The sequence below is a fragment of the Myotis myotis genome, unplaced genomic scaffold, assembly GCF_014108235.1.
Source record: "Myotis myotis isolate mMyoMyo1 unplaced genomic scaffold, mMyoMyo1.p scaffold_m19_p_2, whole genome shotgun sequence".
In the NCBI taxonomy this organism is placed as follows: domain Eukaryota; kingdom Metazoa; phylum Chordata; class Mammalia; order Chiroptera; family Vespertilionidae; genus Myotis; species Myotis myotis.
Genome location: NW_023416324.1, coordinates 75057083 through 75070812, shown reverse-complemented (window position 1 = coordinate 75070812; position 13730 = coordinate 75057083). Strand labels below are relative to the sequence as shown.

General features: G+C 43.3%; 1 long non-coding RNA gene across 1 annotated transcript in view; it reads left to right on the top strand.

Annotated features, from left to right (window-relative positions):
* Window positions 1-3159: 3159 nt before the first annotated feature.
* The window catches only part of LOC118676782, a 99488-nt gene continuing 88917 nt past the window's right edge, over window positions 3160-13730 (top strand). Inside the window, exons 1-2 of the long non-coding RNA XR_004974222.1 lie at window positions 3160-3392; window positions 5058-5291. This is a non-coding gene — a long non-coding RNA (uncharacterized LOC118676782). The remainder of the gene's footprint in view (window positions 3393-5057; window positions 5292-13730) is intronic.

Genomic DNA, 13730 nt, shown 5'->3' with positions numbered 1-13730 from the left:
GCCTCCTGCACGCCCCACACTGGGGATCAAGCCCGCAACCCGGGCATATGCCTTGACGGGAATCGAACCATGACCTCCTGGTTCATAGGTCGACACTCAACCTCTGAGCCAACCCAGCTGGGCTAGGGAAATTTTAAACCCACTCCCATCCTCGATTCCTTGAAGCCGGAAACTACCTGGCATTTTCAGCCAGCACCCCTGGACTGGTGAAGTGGGGTCTGGCGGCCCGAAGAAGCTCTTGATCAGAGAAGCAGAGGGGAGAGACTTACCATAAGATGCCATTGGTCCGTGGGTAGGAATGACAGAGGTTGCGGCCCCAAGTGAGGCTCCAACATTGCCAGTGCCGGTAGTTGGGCTTCTAAGCCCATTTTCTCTGACACATCCATCGTTGAGCCTAGACGTTAACTTTTGAAGAAATATTTAAAATGTGTTGGCATCTGAGAAAAGATGCCATCTTTTTAAAAAGTAGCAGTGGGTAGGTCACCCACAGAGTGGCCCGAGAGTGGAGGTGGGGGAGCTCTGACCCGCTAAGGACCAAGGTTCCTGGGAGAAGTGGCTTTGTTCACAAGCTGGCTGGGAAAGGGAGGTGCCTCGGGCAGCTGGCAGGTGTGTCTCAGGAAGCAGGGAGAAAGCCTTCTTCAAGCCACCTGGACTTTTCACCTAGCAGATGGGCCTTACTCCTCATTCCTTAAGAAAAGAGAAACAAGCAGTAGATATTGTCAAAGGTTTGATAATGTTTTAAGGTTCAATTAGTATACTACATCAGGAAGTGGAGTAGTGAGTATTATTAAGTTAGCGGCTCTTGGTTGATTGACCCTAACCTCGAGTATTTTCCAGAGGTAGCAGAATAAAATTGACTAGAAAGCAGATCCCTGAGGATAGGGGAAAGTGAGGTTTTGTTTGGGGGAGGGTACAGTTCTCCTCAACAGAGAATTCTGGAAGTCATAATTAAACAAAGAGGAAAATGTGCCAGACGAGAGTGGGTGGGGGCTGTTTTGTCTTTGTGGTTGGTGTGGTGCGTTCAGGATCCCTAACCCAAGATGAGGCTTCTGGGCTTCCAATAGGTGAGTAGCTGCCCAGGAGACCCAGGGCTCCAGGAAGAGGGGCGCAGGTGCCTGGGTCCCGCAGCTGAGAAGGCTCAAGCTCACGGAGGCGGGCCGGGCGTCCGGACTCCAACCGAGGCCTGGCAGCTGCTCGCCGAGATCGGAGGGCGGGACGCGCGCGCAGGAACCCGGCCCGACGGGCGCGGCTCCCACGCGCGCTCACTGCCGCACGGAGCCTGACACCCAGGTCCGAATCGCTGCCCTGATCCTTCCCCACGCCCGCTTCTGTTTGCCGCCTGTTTCTCCCGACCCCGCTGCCCAGCGCTGCGCGCGGCCAAACTAAAGAAACTCGTTTCGTTCTTCTAAGGGAGCGGGGAGAGCGCGTGGCCCCCTACCCCTGCACCAGGGGTCGCCCGGCCGGCCGGCTGGAGGACGAGCTAGCGGGCATCTCTGGTCTCGGGATGCGGTAGACCCCGTTTGTCCTTCTGTACCCCGCGCCCCGCGCGCTCACTCCGGGAGAAGTTGGTTGCAAAGTTTCTGAGCGAGGAGTGGGCTCTCGCAAGCGGAGCTCAGGGCTGGGGCTATCTCCGGAGGCGAGGACAGAAGCCCTCCTCGCGGCTCCTTTGTTCTGCGCTGGGGGACTGACCTGGCCAGGAGTCGCCAGGCGAGAGAGGGGACCGCCAGCCGCGACATTCCGGACCCAGCAGGGGCTCTTTGCTTCCTCCCCACCTCCTCCTTCTGGCATCTCCCCCACCCCCACCCCTACCCTGGCACTGCTCCCAAGGCCCCAAACCTCCTTCCTCTACCCCAACCCATTACCCCAAACTTCACCATCCCACCAAGATCCCACGTCTAGGATGAGAAAGAGGGTTTAAGCGAAGGTGCGCTCTGCGGTACCTCCTGGAGGGTGGGTATTTGCTTTGGGAAGTTGGGTTTTTCCTTTGCCCTACAAACTGTTTCCCCACTCGGGTCCCCATTCTCTCCTATTTTCCCCACGTCTCGGCTTTCTTCCTTTTCAATTCTAGTGAGATGTTCATACAAGAACTATTAGCGCTGCTCTGAGTCACTCAGAGAGCCAGTGCTGTGGGCCGCACTCGGGATGAGGGTCTAAAGATGGGGGGGAGGTGTGGGTAGGGTCCCCAATTCTGAAGTTCGGGGAACGACTGGTAAGAGACCTGAGGAAGGGTCTGTAGCTGTCCCTGGTCCGGTCACCTGATTTCCCCGGCGCTGAGGGAGGGGACGGAAAGAGGGGATGCTCGCCTGGGCCGCGCCAGGGGTACCGGATGGGAGGCGGCCAGGGGCCCAGAGTCAGATATTTGGGGTGAGGACAAGGCAGTGGCGTAGGGAAGGAAGCAGGAGAGGAGCGCTTGGCTCCAGGGTCAGAAGGAACGTGGGGCCATCCAGAGCGTTGCCGTCGCGGATCGAGGCTCAGGCAAATCTGAGGCTGAGAGGTGGGCGCGACGTCCAGGTGGGGATCCGCTCTCCAGTCCCTGGACCGAGCTGCGCAGCGCCAGCAGCAACAGGTACCCTGGAGCTGGGCTTTGTCCCGAGGAGGAGCGGGCTCTCCCAAGGGACTGCGTGGTGGGGTGCGCGGGGGGAGGAGTGCGTTCCAACGCCTGGAACCCCTCTGGGTTGTTTCGGTGTGCTGGGTGGAGGGGTGAATGCGGGGGGAAGAACAAGGATGGAAAGCCTGGGGTGCGCCACACCTCTGATCGTGTAAACCGCCTGTATCTTCTGGGGTTGACCCTCTGCCCTTCGCATTTTGTCTAGTGGGATGATGAAAAACTGACGGAAACTCGATGCCAAAGTGGATTGTTCACGTTGATTGGCAGGGAAAGTGCGAACAAAGAGGCGCATCTCCCGGAAACAATGATTTTGGAGATTCCCCTTCGCAGACTTGAGCGGGTTCGGGAGGAGGCGGTGCGGAGGGAGGGGACCGGGACCGGCATCTCCGGGGAAAGTTGGAGCGAGGTGGTGGGAGGATTGGGTCGGGTCGAATGGCGTGGAGCTGGGGACTGCGCGGCCCCAGCGTCTCGGAGATTCGAGAGCTGGGCGGGAGATGCGGGGAGGGAGGGGGCGGGGAGGGAGGGAAGGAGGGGAGGGGAGAGGAAGAAGGGGTGAGAGGGAGAACCTGCCGCCGCTCGCCGCCTCTTTGTCTGCTCCGGGACTGGGAACAAAGGGGGGAACTCTGATGAACTCTCCTCCCCTCGCCCCGGACGCCCGGGTATCTCCCTCTCACAACTTTGCCGCCACGACTTTCTGCGCTGTCAGGCCACACGAAAGTGTCCGCGCGCCTCTCGGACTGCAACAGGGGAACGTCTCTGAAAATTGTGACCAAGTGGGAGGAAGGTGAGTGGAAGACTGTTGTCTTGTTTACCTCTCTTCTCCTTCATGCGCCCGGCTCCCCGCCCTTGGAGGACAGAGTCGTCGTCCAGTGACGAAGTTTGGCTGGAAAGTTGTGCCTCCTTTCCGCGCACCCTTCTCTTTTGTTCTTTAACGAACTTGCAGAGATGGTTTTATTTGTTCATTTTTAATAGGCAGAAGCCAAGCAGGCATTTATCTCAAGTGCCTCTTTCTATGAGGTGCTGGAGGGTGGGAGGAAGGGAATAGCAAACAAGGGGGCATTGCCTCGCCTTCCCCCAGTTGCGCGCACACCGGGGAAAACGCGCTGAAATGGATGGGGTCTGTCCAGTCTCACCCCCACCTCGCCCAGACTTTGTCATGCAAAAGAAAAAGATACGGAGCTGGTGTTGGGGGGGGGGGGCGCGGGGGAGGGTCCTTTCTCACCGTTTTATAACTTAACTGTCTGCGGAGCGCCAGGAGATCTAACGCACAATGCCAAAGCTGAAACAATAGAATGCAGAAAAGATTTGGGTTGGAAGGGTGTGGACTCTTGTGTTTGTGGTCCAGGGGTTAGAGCAAACAGGTAAGAGTTCTGGGAAGATTTATTTGGGGCTGGGGTAGGTGGGGGAAGCCACAGGTTCCAGACTGTCAGAGATGCAAGGATGGAGGGATGGGGCCTGGACCACTAGTTAGAGTCGGCCATCCCCTGCGCCCCTGAGTTTCACCACCCACCCACCCAGAATAACCTATGCTGTCCTTGGGACCCGTCACCAGCTCTCTTACTCCCCTCCGTCGTCCCCCTCCATTTCAATGTGTTTGAACTGAAAGTAGAACGTGAGTCCTGGAAGATCCCCAGACCCTGCCCTCCGCCCGCCTTTTGTGTTTTAACCTTTTGTTTCTATCTGCCACGCCCGCCCCAAGGAGGGATGGCTGTGGCTGCTCCTGCGGGGGCCGGGGCAGCGCAATCTCCTCCGTGTTTATAGGCAAAGGGAGACTCAGTAACTTTGTTTCCAAGTAGCCTCCCTTTGCAGTGTTTCCAGGTTGGTTCTTGCTCAGATGAAGCAACCACTCTGCAGCTAGTAAACATCTCCACTTTATATGAAATTTCTTTCAGCGATTTCTCGCTTTCCCACAAAAGTTGTTTATTGGTCCTGTCACTTGGTAAATAGAAAAAAACATTCAGGGACAGCAGTTGGGAGTTTGTTGAAAGGGGGCAAATGTAGTATGGTTTAGCTTTTAGGATGGGTTGAAATATTGGGAATGTGCGGAACAGGCTTCTTGAATCCGACAATGCAAATTTAGGTCATTACCTTCAGGTATGTTTAATGCGATCATTCCAAACACCAAGGTAATTTATTACCAGCTCCACTTTCCTCTCCTGTCCCCACCCTAGAACCAGAGCTTTCCTCACAGCCTTGGACTTCCCCACCTTTGCACTTAGACGTGATAAATGAAACATCCAAACACAGTCTATTTTAACTTCTTAAAGTCATGCTTTTGTAGAGAAGTACCCATTATTTAAAACTTGCAGCCAGAAAGGATTCAAGCGCCAGAACTATGTAGTTTTGAATTTTCATGTCAAAGACTGAAATATAATTGTACGGTTACATTTTTTAAAGAAACTGTGTTGAATGACCTGGAAGCTAACATTAATTAACTTTAATTGTACAGGTGTAATTATTATTATCAGCATCTAGAAAGCATCACGCAGTGCATTGCTCCTTCGGGATCTTCCTATCAGTGAACGTTATGGAAGTACCAACACAACGTCACGCCGATGCTGGAGGAAAAGTTATCACACTTCTTTGTTTGGAGTTACTTAAAAGTTAAAACGTTGGAATTTCTAGGCTGCCTTCCCTATGTGGATTACTGCAACGTGATCACTGGGAATTCTCCACCTGAAAGGTACTTTTCTTTTTAAATGCCCACAAGTGCTTCATTCTGGGGCTGGTGCTAATGCCATTAGAGCCTGGCCTAGTTATTTTGAGTTTTGCCTGATCACAGTGATTTATGACTTCAGATTCCCTTGTTTTGAACTGGTGTTGGTAGGTTCTTTTTCATTTGGAATGAGGATTCGAGTACTTTCGATGAAATTTTATCAGTTTTACAATGTGCTCTTCACCATTAGCACACAAATGAATGTGGATTATGTTGTCACTAAGGAAAGTTGTATAACAATGATGGGTCCAATATGCAAATGCCTTATTTTGTCTATGATTGGTTTTGTCTTTAAATATGGTAGCGTTGTTTCTACGTTAGCAGAACTTTGGGGGTTTGCATTATTATTTTTTTTCACTTTTGATATTTCATTCTGGTAAACAAAATCCAAAACTAACCAGAAGTAAATGAATTCCTAATAACTGGGAGTCAATATTAAGTACAAGTTCTCACAGAATGAAAACTTGACAGTGTAATAGCAAAGAGCCTGTGAGTATGTTTAGTCTTAATGGAATACATCAAGTTTTTATAACATTCATTAAGAGTCTTCTAGTCCCACTTCTAAGTCTTACAATTCATTTTTGTCTACCCCTATGAGAAAGCAATTAAAAGTTCACATAAATACTGTTGGTAATATAAGTGTTTCGATGCAGTATTTACTTTCCTTGTTTAACTTTCCTTGTTTGCCATGGAAAGTGAGAGTTTTCTTTTGTTTAAAATACGTTACTTTGAAATGATTGAAGTTGTAAGATTTGATTCTCAAAATGACTCAATTTAAAGGATATTTTAAATGGTATAGATGGCAACTATCATTAATATATTACTTTGACAAATGTTCAGGTCTGGTAAAAGAAGACAATTAAGAACCAGAAATACTTATACCCTATTACAAGTAAAAAACTATTAGGATTTCTTTTTAGTTGTATAAACTTGGGCAAGCTACTTAATCTTCTTGAACTTTAACTTATCAACTATAAAATGAAGATTAAGGAAAAGAAACTTTAAGACATATTTTACCTTTAAGATTATGTGATTTGCTCATTACTCCTATAATTAAGGTGCATCCTCCCTTGTGAAGTTTCTTTTTAAATTATTGAACAATAGAGTTACTGAGGTGGATAATTTCATGCGTGTTAATAATTATTTTGTGTGAATTCATAACTTGGAATATTAGTTGAGGAAATATGTTTTACATTTTCTGTAAAGTATACTTTTGGCAAAGTGTGCTGTATGGAAATGTCAGAGTTCTTCAAATGTTTTCAACAGAAGTTTATCTGCTGGAATATTTTTTTGGGGGGGTAGATAGTGCAGTATTATTTCTCCTCAAGTGTTTTGCCTACAAATGTCTAAAGTGAGTATGTTTGAATTTGTTCTAATGGCCATCCAGAGTTAGGCCCCGAGGTTTAGAAATAGACTTTGGGATAAAAAGACCTGAATTTGAATCCCAGCCAAGGCAACTACTTACCATGATCCATTTGCCAGGGTACGTGGCTTCCTTGGGTCTCAGTCTCCTGACTTGTAAGTGGGGATCATAACACTTATCTCATTTTCAAAAGAGTATATGTAAGAAAAAAACGTAAGAGAGGGCTAAGTATCTCTAGTCATATAATAAAAGGTATGATCATTGCCTTTTGGAATAAATTAGTGACATTTTGGTACTCTCAACTTTCTTTGTTGACTGCCTTACAGATTTCAAGCCACATTAACCAAAAATATTCACTGAAATATTCGAAGTCAATTTGGATAGAATTTTTTACATATTTAAATGTTTTTCTCTGAAAATAGGTTCAGTTCAAGTCTTTTATCCGGTTAAGCGTGGATTAATTCACTTTGACAAACATTTATGAAGTGTAAGCATGTGGTAGGAGATGTGGTCAAAGAGGAAATGGGACTATGGTGAGCAATTCACATGGATCCTTAAAGGCCATTGTGAAGACTTGGGAGTTTTCACTCAGGGGTAGAAGATTCCATTGGGGGGGTTAAACAATGATTGCTCTGATGTAATTAGTGTTGTCACATGGTGGTTCTGGCTGGCTGTTTTGAGATCATGTAACATAGCTCAAGTGTAAGCATGTTGCTGAAGGTCGTAGCTTCATCTTGGGATTTTGAGTCCTTCTGTTTCCTTATAGAAATTTCTGTGAATTGAGATAATAGCAAGTTTCTAGAATGGATTTACTTGATTTCTCTATTTTCAATGTTATCCATGATGAGTAGGTTTAGATATAGTTTTAAAATTTTTGTTATTCACTTTTCAGCTATCGTATAAAGTGGCGATTCAGTGGTTTCTTGATGAGGAAATGAAAAACTATTGAACACATTTTCTGATATTGGTTTTATAGAATGGTCTTTATTTAAATAGAAAACTCACAGTTAGTATAAACAACACTTAGAAGACTAGCATTATCATCGTGAAATGAAGTTTAAGTCCTGGGTTTTCATTTTCTAGATTTGTAATTTAGCAAGATACATTGCCTTCTCTGAGTGATTATTTAGTTTGATGAAAATTATATTCATTTACCCTTAGGAAGTTTCTGATGGGAATGTTAAGGTATTGCTTCTTCTCATTTGTAATCTACCAGCGAAGAGTTGTCCGGAAATGTTAAGAAGAAAAATATGAAATCAGTTAATGTTTAAATGAAAAAATATTTCCCCCCCAGATGTATCTAAAACTTTGTTTGTGGACCACATGTATTTTAATCAGAAGATTATATTATTAGTATAGCACCTACTAATATAATGATTTGTAATTATAGATTTTAAAGTGATAAATTCCTTTATATTTTGATATGTGATGCTAATTCTTAAATTATAACCAAATATGCTTAATAACTTTACTGTAAATACCAAATTTTACAGTCTTGGTTATTTAAAACTGCTCAGTGATGTGGATTAATTTGAATTACTGAAATCAGAACAATCTACCAAAGTATTTGCACTTAATTTACATAGGAAGCAAATCTAAACATTCATATGTGCCATCTAAAAATGATGAATACAATACATACTAAGCATTTAATAAGTAAATAAAAAAGCACTTATTGTCTTTGAACTTTATATTAAGTCTAGGAGGTGATCACCTGAATATTTTGCTATATTTTGAGTACCATTTCTACTTAATTATTTGCTATGAGTTTGTTTAGGTATAATAGGTGTTCCCAAATTCACATTGATTTCTTCTTCATAGCCTCAAATTTGATGATTTTAAAATTCCAATCATTTCTACGTACTTTGATGGTAGTTCTGCTTATCATTGTCTAGAAACATATATCATGAAACTATGAAACCAACTCTGTTTAATCACTTTTTCCTTATTCTTTCTTTTAAATAATATTTATTTAGTGGCTTCTATGTGCTGGGACTTGTTCTACGCACTGAGGATGCACAAGAACTAAAAATCCCTGCACTCTTGGAGCTTTTACTAGTGACAATAAAATATATGTTAAAAGGCAGCAACTACTATTAAATAAATAAAGCAGGAAAGGGAGATAGGGAGTGGAAGGGAAGGAGTTGCAATTTTCAGAGGGATGGCCAGTGATGACTTCATGAAGCAGGTGACACTTCAGGAATGCCATGAGAGAAGTGAATGAATTAGCTAAGAGATATTGGGTAGAAGAACATTCAGGAAGAGGCATGGCATGTGCCTAGTAAATCAATGGAAAAGCAAGGAGGGCACATTGGCTGGAGTGGAATGAGCAAAAGGGACGGTGGTAAGACATGTGGTCATAGAGGAAATAGGAATATGGTGAGCAATCACATGGATCTTTAAAGGCCATTGTGAGGACTTTGGATTTTTCACTCAGGGATAGGGGATTCCATTGGAGGTTTAAACAATGATTGTTGTGATATAAGTCATGTTGTAACATGGTGGCTCTGGCTGGTGGATTGAGATAATCAGAGTGGACAAGGACAGAAACAGGAAGATCATTTAGGGAGCTATTTCAGCTATCAAGTGAGAGGTGACGGCTACTTGGATGAGGGAAAAAGTAGCATGGAGGTAGTGAGAAGGGGTTGAATTCTGAAGATATTTTGGCTGGAGGATTTTCTGGAGAAGTGGATAGGAATTATGAAAGAAAGAAGCAAAGTCAAGTATGATTCTGAGACTTTTGGTATGAGCACCTAAATAGACAGAATGCCCATTAACTGAGATGAAATGGGGTCTTGGGGTGCAAGAGACCAGAGCTCAGTTTGGACACATTAATATTAAGATATATTTTAAGCATCTAGACAGGTTAATACACAAGTCTGGTTTTCAGGGAAGAAATCTAGAGATACGAATTAGTGAGCTGGAAGAAATTAAATGCTCTTTAAAGCCGTGAGCCTAGATGAGATCACTAAGGGAATGAGTATAGAAAGACAGGAGGTCTAGATACTAAGCCTTGGGGCCCTCCAGGTTTAGAAGTGGGGAAGATGAGAAAGGGCAGGTAAAGAATAGTGGGAAGTTGAAGCCCAGTGTCTTCAGGAGGAAGAAAGATCCTCTGTGTCAAGTGCTGCTGATAGATTGAGCCAGATGACTATTAAGAAAGATCTTTGGTTTTAAGCATATGGGAGATCAATGCTCATTGGTAGTCTTGGCTAGAGTACTTTTGGTAGATGATGAGAGATTATATCTTTTTCCTAATTTGTGTGGTTCATTACATAACTTTAGAGAATCTTATCTAGTCTTAACTAAAATTAGTCATGACTTTCTAATTGATAAAATGCTTTCCCATATGTTATCTTAGAGTCTAAGAGAGATGGGATGATAGTGTCTATGTTTATCTTATAGAAGAAGAAATTAATACTCAGAAGTAAAGTGATTTGTCCAAAGTCACCCAAATAGGAGGTAGAGCTTATTTAATTTCAAACCCTTTGTCATTCACGACAGGAGGGATTGTCGAGTAAGACTCCCTCCACGTTCTGCATGGAGTAGGGTTCGGTATCTGAAAGAGGAGCCGCACAACAAATGAGAGAAAAAGACACGAGATAATTTTGCAATATTGGGGGACCAGGCGGGCAAGTCCCGAAGGACTTCCTCCTATGCTCAGGCCGCTCCAATCTTTTATTGATCTGGAGTAGCCCTTAGGGTAAGGAGGTTTCAATGACACACAGATCAACAAACAATTTCCAGGAATAGACAAAGTATCTGATTAGTTCATCAATAGATTTCTGGGAGTAGGCAGAGTATCTGATTAACAATAATCAACAAGGATCTACATAAGTATCTAAGGAATTAAGGGAACTAAGGTGGGGATGCTTCAACTATTATTACCTAAATTAACTGGGTGATGCACAGTTCTGACCTTTGCTAAAACTTCAAAGGTTACTAGCTTTTGGGGGGTCTCTGTCTAAACTCAGCTAGTGAAGACAATGAATGGACTCCGGCAGGGATAGTAATAATAAAACCAATTCCAATATGGGGGATAGAGGTGATAATGGTGGTGTGTACAAAGTATGGGATTATATCAGGGAAGGGAGTGATTACCTTTTGGAGTCAGGGGACACTTCAAAAGGATTTAAAAGATGCATTTTAACAGGTGGCCAAAGTCTAGGCTTGGGAAATATATGCAAAAACATGGAGGGATGAAACATGGGATGAAAACTGGAATGCATTTGGGATGCCTAAGTCATATGATTCATGTTGAACTTTAAGGAGAGTGGATGAAAGATAGGCCAGAGTGATGCTAGTTCAAGGTTGGATTGAAATATGGTTTCAATAAAACTACCAGGTGTCATCTTAAATGTCTCTCATGTCACATAAGATAGTTACACACAGTGTCCATCATGTCATATATGGTAGTTATACACAATGTGTTAGAGATGCCTGGACATAAGTACATCATCACAAACGCACTATCTTAGTTCAGGCTGCTGTAAACAAGTAGCATAGGCTAGGTGGCTTAGAAACAACAAAAATTTACTTCTGATGGTGCTGGAGGCTGAGTGCTGGCAGATTCAGTGTCTGGTGAGAGCCTGCTTCCTGGTCCATAAACAGCTGTCTTCCTGCAGTGCCCTCACATGGTGGAAGGGCCAAGGGAGCTCTCTGTGGTCTCTTCTATAAGGGCACTAATCCCACTCAAGAGAGTGACACTCTGGTGACCTACCCATTGCCCAAAGGTCCCACCTCCAAATGCCATCATATTGGAAATTAGTTTTGAACGTAAGGATTTTGATGAATTTTGGGAGCATACAAACATTCAATCTATAGCAGGTATATTTTCAAAATTCTACTCTCCCTTTAAAAGTATATGTGCACGTGGATTGAATACCACTGAAGAAACTCTGTTGGCCATTTCTAGTCTATTGTTTCTAGTCTATGTCAATCAGGACCTTTTGGCATCAAGTAAGAGAATTCTTAACCAAGTGGCTTAGAAAGTAAGGACTTTTATTTTATCTTATTCTTTGGCTTCATGTTAAAGAAACCTGGAATGGGACTGTTCCAGGACTGGCCAATTTAGTGGCTCAGCAATGTCATGGTTCCTGGTTAGCTGACTTTCTCCTTCTGGTCTTGAGCTGCAGCCTCAAGCAGCGTGTCTCCACTTGGGAACCCAGGATAGGAAGCCAGAAAGGGTTGAATCTTTGCCATATATTTATATACATATATTATTTCTTTTAAATGTACTCTATTCAATGATTTCTTTGGGTAAATATACAAAGTTGTGCAACCTTCGCCACTTTTAGAACTTTCTATCACCCCCAAAATATCTCCGGTGCCCATTTGCAGTTAATTTCGGTTCTCACCCACTGGACTCAGGCAACCACTAATGTACTTTCTCTCTCTATGGAGTTGTTTTCCCTGGACTTTTTCATACATAAATGGAATTGTGCAAGAGTGGGTTTTTTTTTTTGGTCTGCCTTTTTTCTCTTACTATAAAGTTTCTGCTCATCCATGCAGTAGCATGAATCAGTAGCTTGTTCCTTTTATTCCCTGCGTAGTGTTCCATTATATGGATGTGTTACGTGTTGCTTTTCTGTTCACCAGATGACAGACATGTGGGTTGTTTCCATTTCTAAGCTATCATGAATAATGCTGTTGTGAATATTTTTGCATAACTTTTTTCATGGACATGTATTTTCATTTCTCTGAGGTAGATATGTAGGAGACAAATCGCTGTATTGTATGGTAAATTAAACTTTTCAAGAAACTGCCAAACTGTTTTCCAGGTTTGAGGGTTCCACTCATAATGTATGAGGGTTCCAGTTTCTCCAAATCCTGGCCTCATATCTTTCTAAGAGTGAGTAAAACCTCCAAAAGAAGTCTTCCCCGGATAACTACAGAAGCCTATGACATAATCTAGACAGTACAGTAACAAGGGAAATGAGATTACTCTGAGAGGCTTAGACTGATCAACCAACACCCTGGCCCAAAATGCCCATGGGTGCCCAGTGTCAGAACAAAATTGAAGGAGTTTGGTTCTTAAGTAGGTAACCCACAGAGTCAGCATATGTCCCTGTGTCAGGCTTAGGACGTATTATTAATTTAAACATACAAAAGAGAGCCAAGTGCTGTATTTATATGGCAATTATGGTTTAAAAGGTAGCCACATACTCGAACAGAAGTAAGCCATTCTATTGAAATTCAGGTTATTCTCTGCTTATCACATTAAGAATTTCTGAAAATTAATCTGTCCAAACGAATAGCAAAACAAGCACAGCCCTGGTGAGTGACTCTGCGGGTAGTTGTTAAGCCCCAGCATTCCTTTCTGGTGAAGTGAAATGTAACTTTTTTGGCTTCCTAGTTATAGTTTTTTATAACCTTGGTTAAGTGTAAATGAACAGCCACCAATCCGTAAGATATAGAAAGATATTTAGACAGTGTTAAGTGTTGGACAACTTGACAAAATTATTTGAGCTTGGATGGAAAAAAAATCAACAGGGCTCTATTCTCATAGTTCTACCTTATTCTTTTATTGACTCCTTTTAAATATATATATTTTTTATTGCGAGGTATAACATACATAAGGATACATAAATCCACTATATGTGTAGGATATGGACGCTACCCTCTGTTGTAAGATCCAGAACATGTAGATCAGCATGTTTATTTCAGCAGAATGATGGAGTTTCAAATGACTCATGCTTGAAAGTCTCTGAAAATCTGAAGCAAATTTTTTGGTAATTAGAATGCATCCATAGATAATTCTGATAATTTAAGCAATAGTTACAGAGAATTGGGGGGCAGGAATTATATTTAAAATTGTTTTCTGTGACATTCCTACTCTTAAAACTACTTTGTTTTTTTTTTTCTTCAAATCTTAGAGTAGGTACCAGTATAGACTATGATACCTAGAAATTTGTAACTGTCATTTTAATACTAATAATTTGAACTAAGCAATAACTTAAAAAATATCCAAACAACTCCTAGTAGTTCTCTCATAATGGGTAATTTCATTCCAGAGATAGAGAAAACCAAGAAGAGAAGAGAAATTT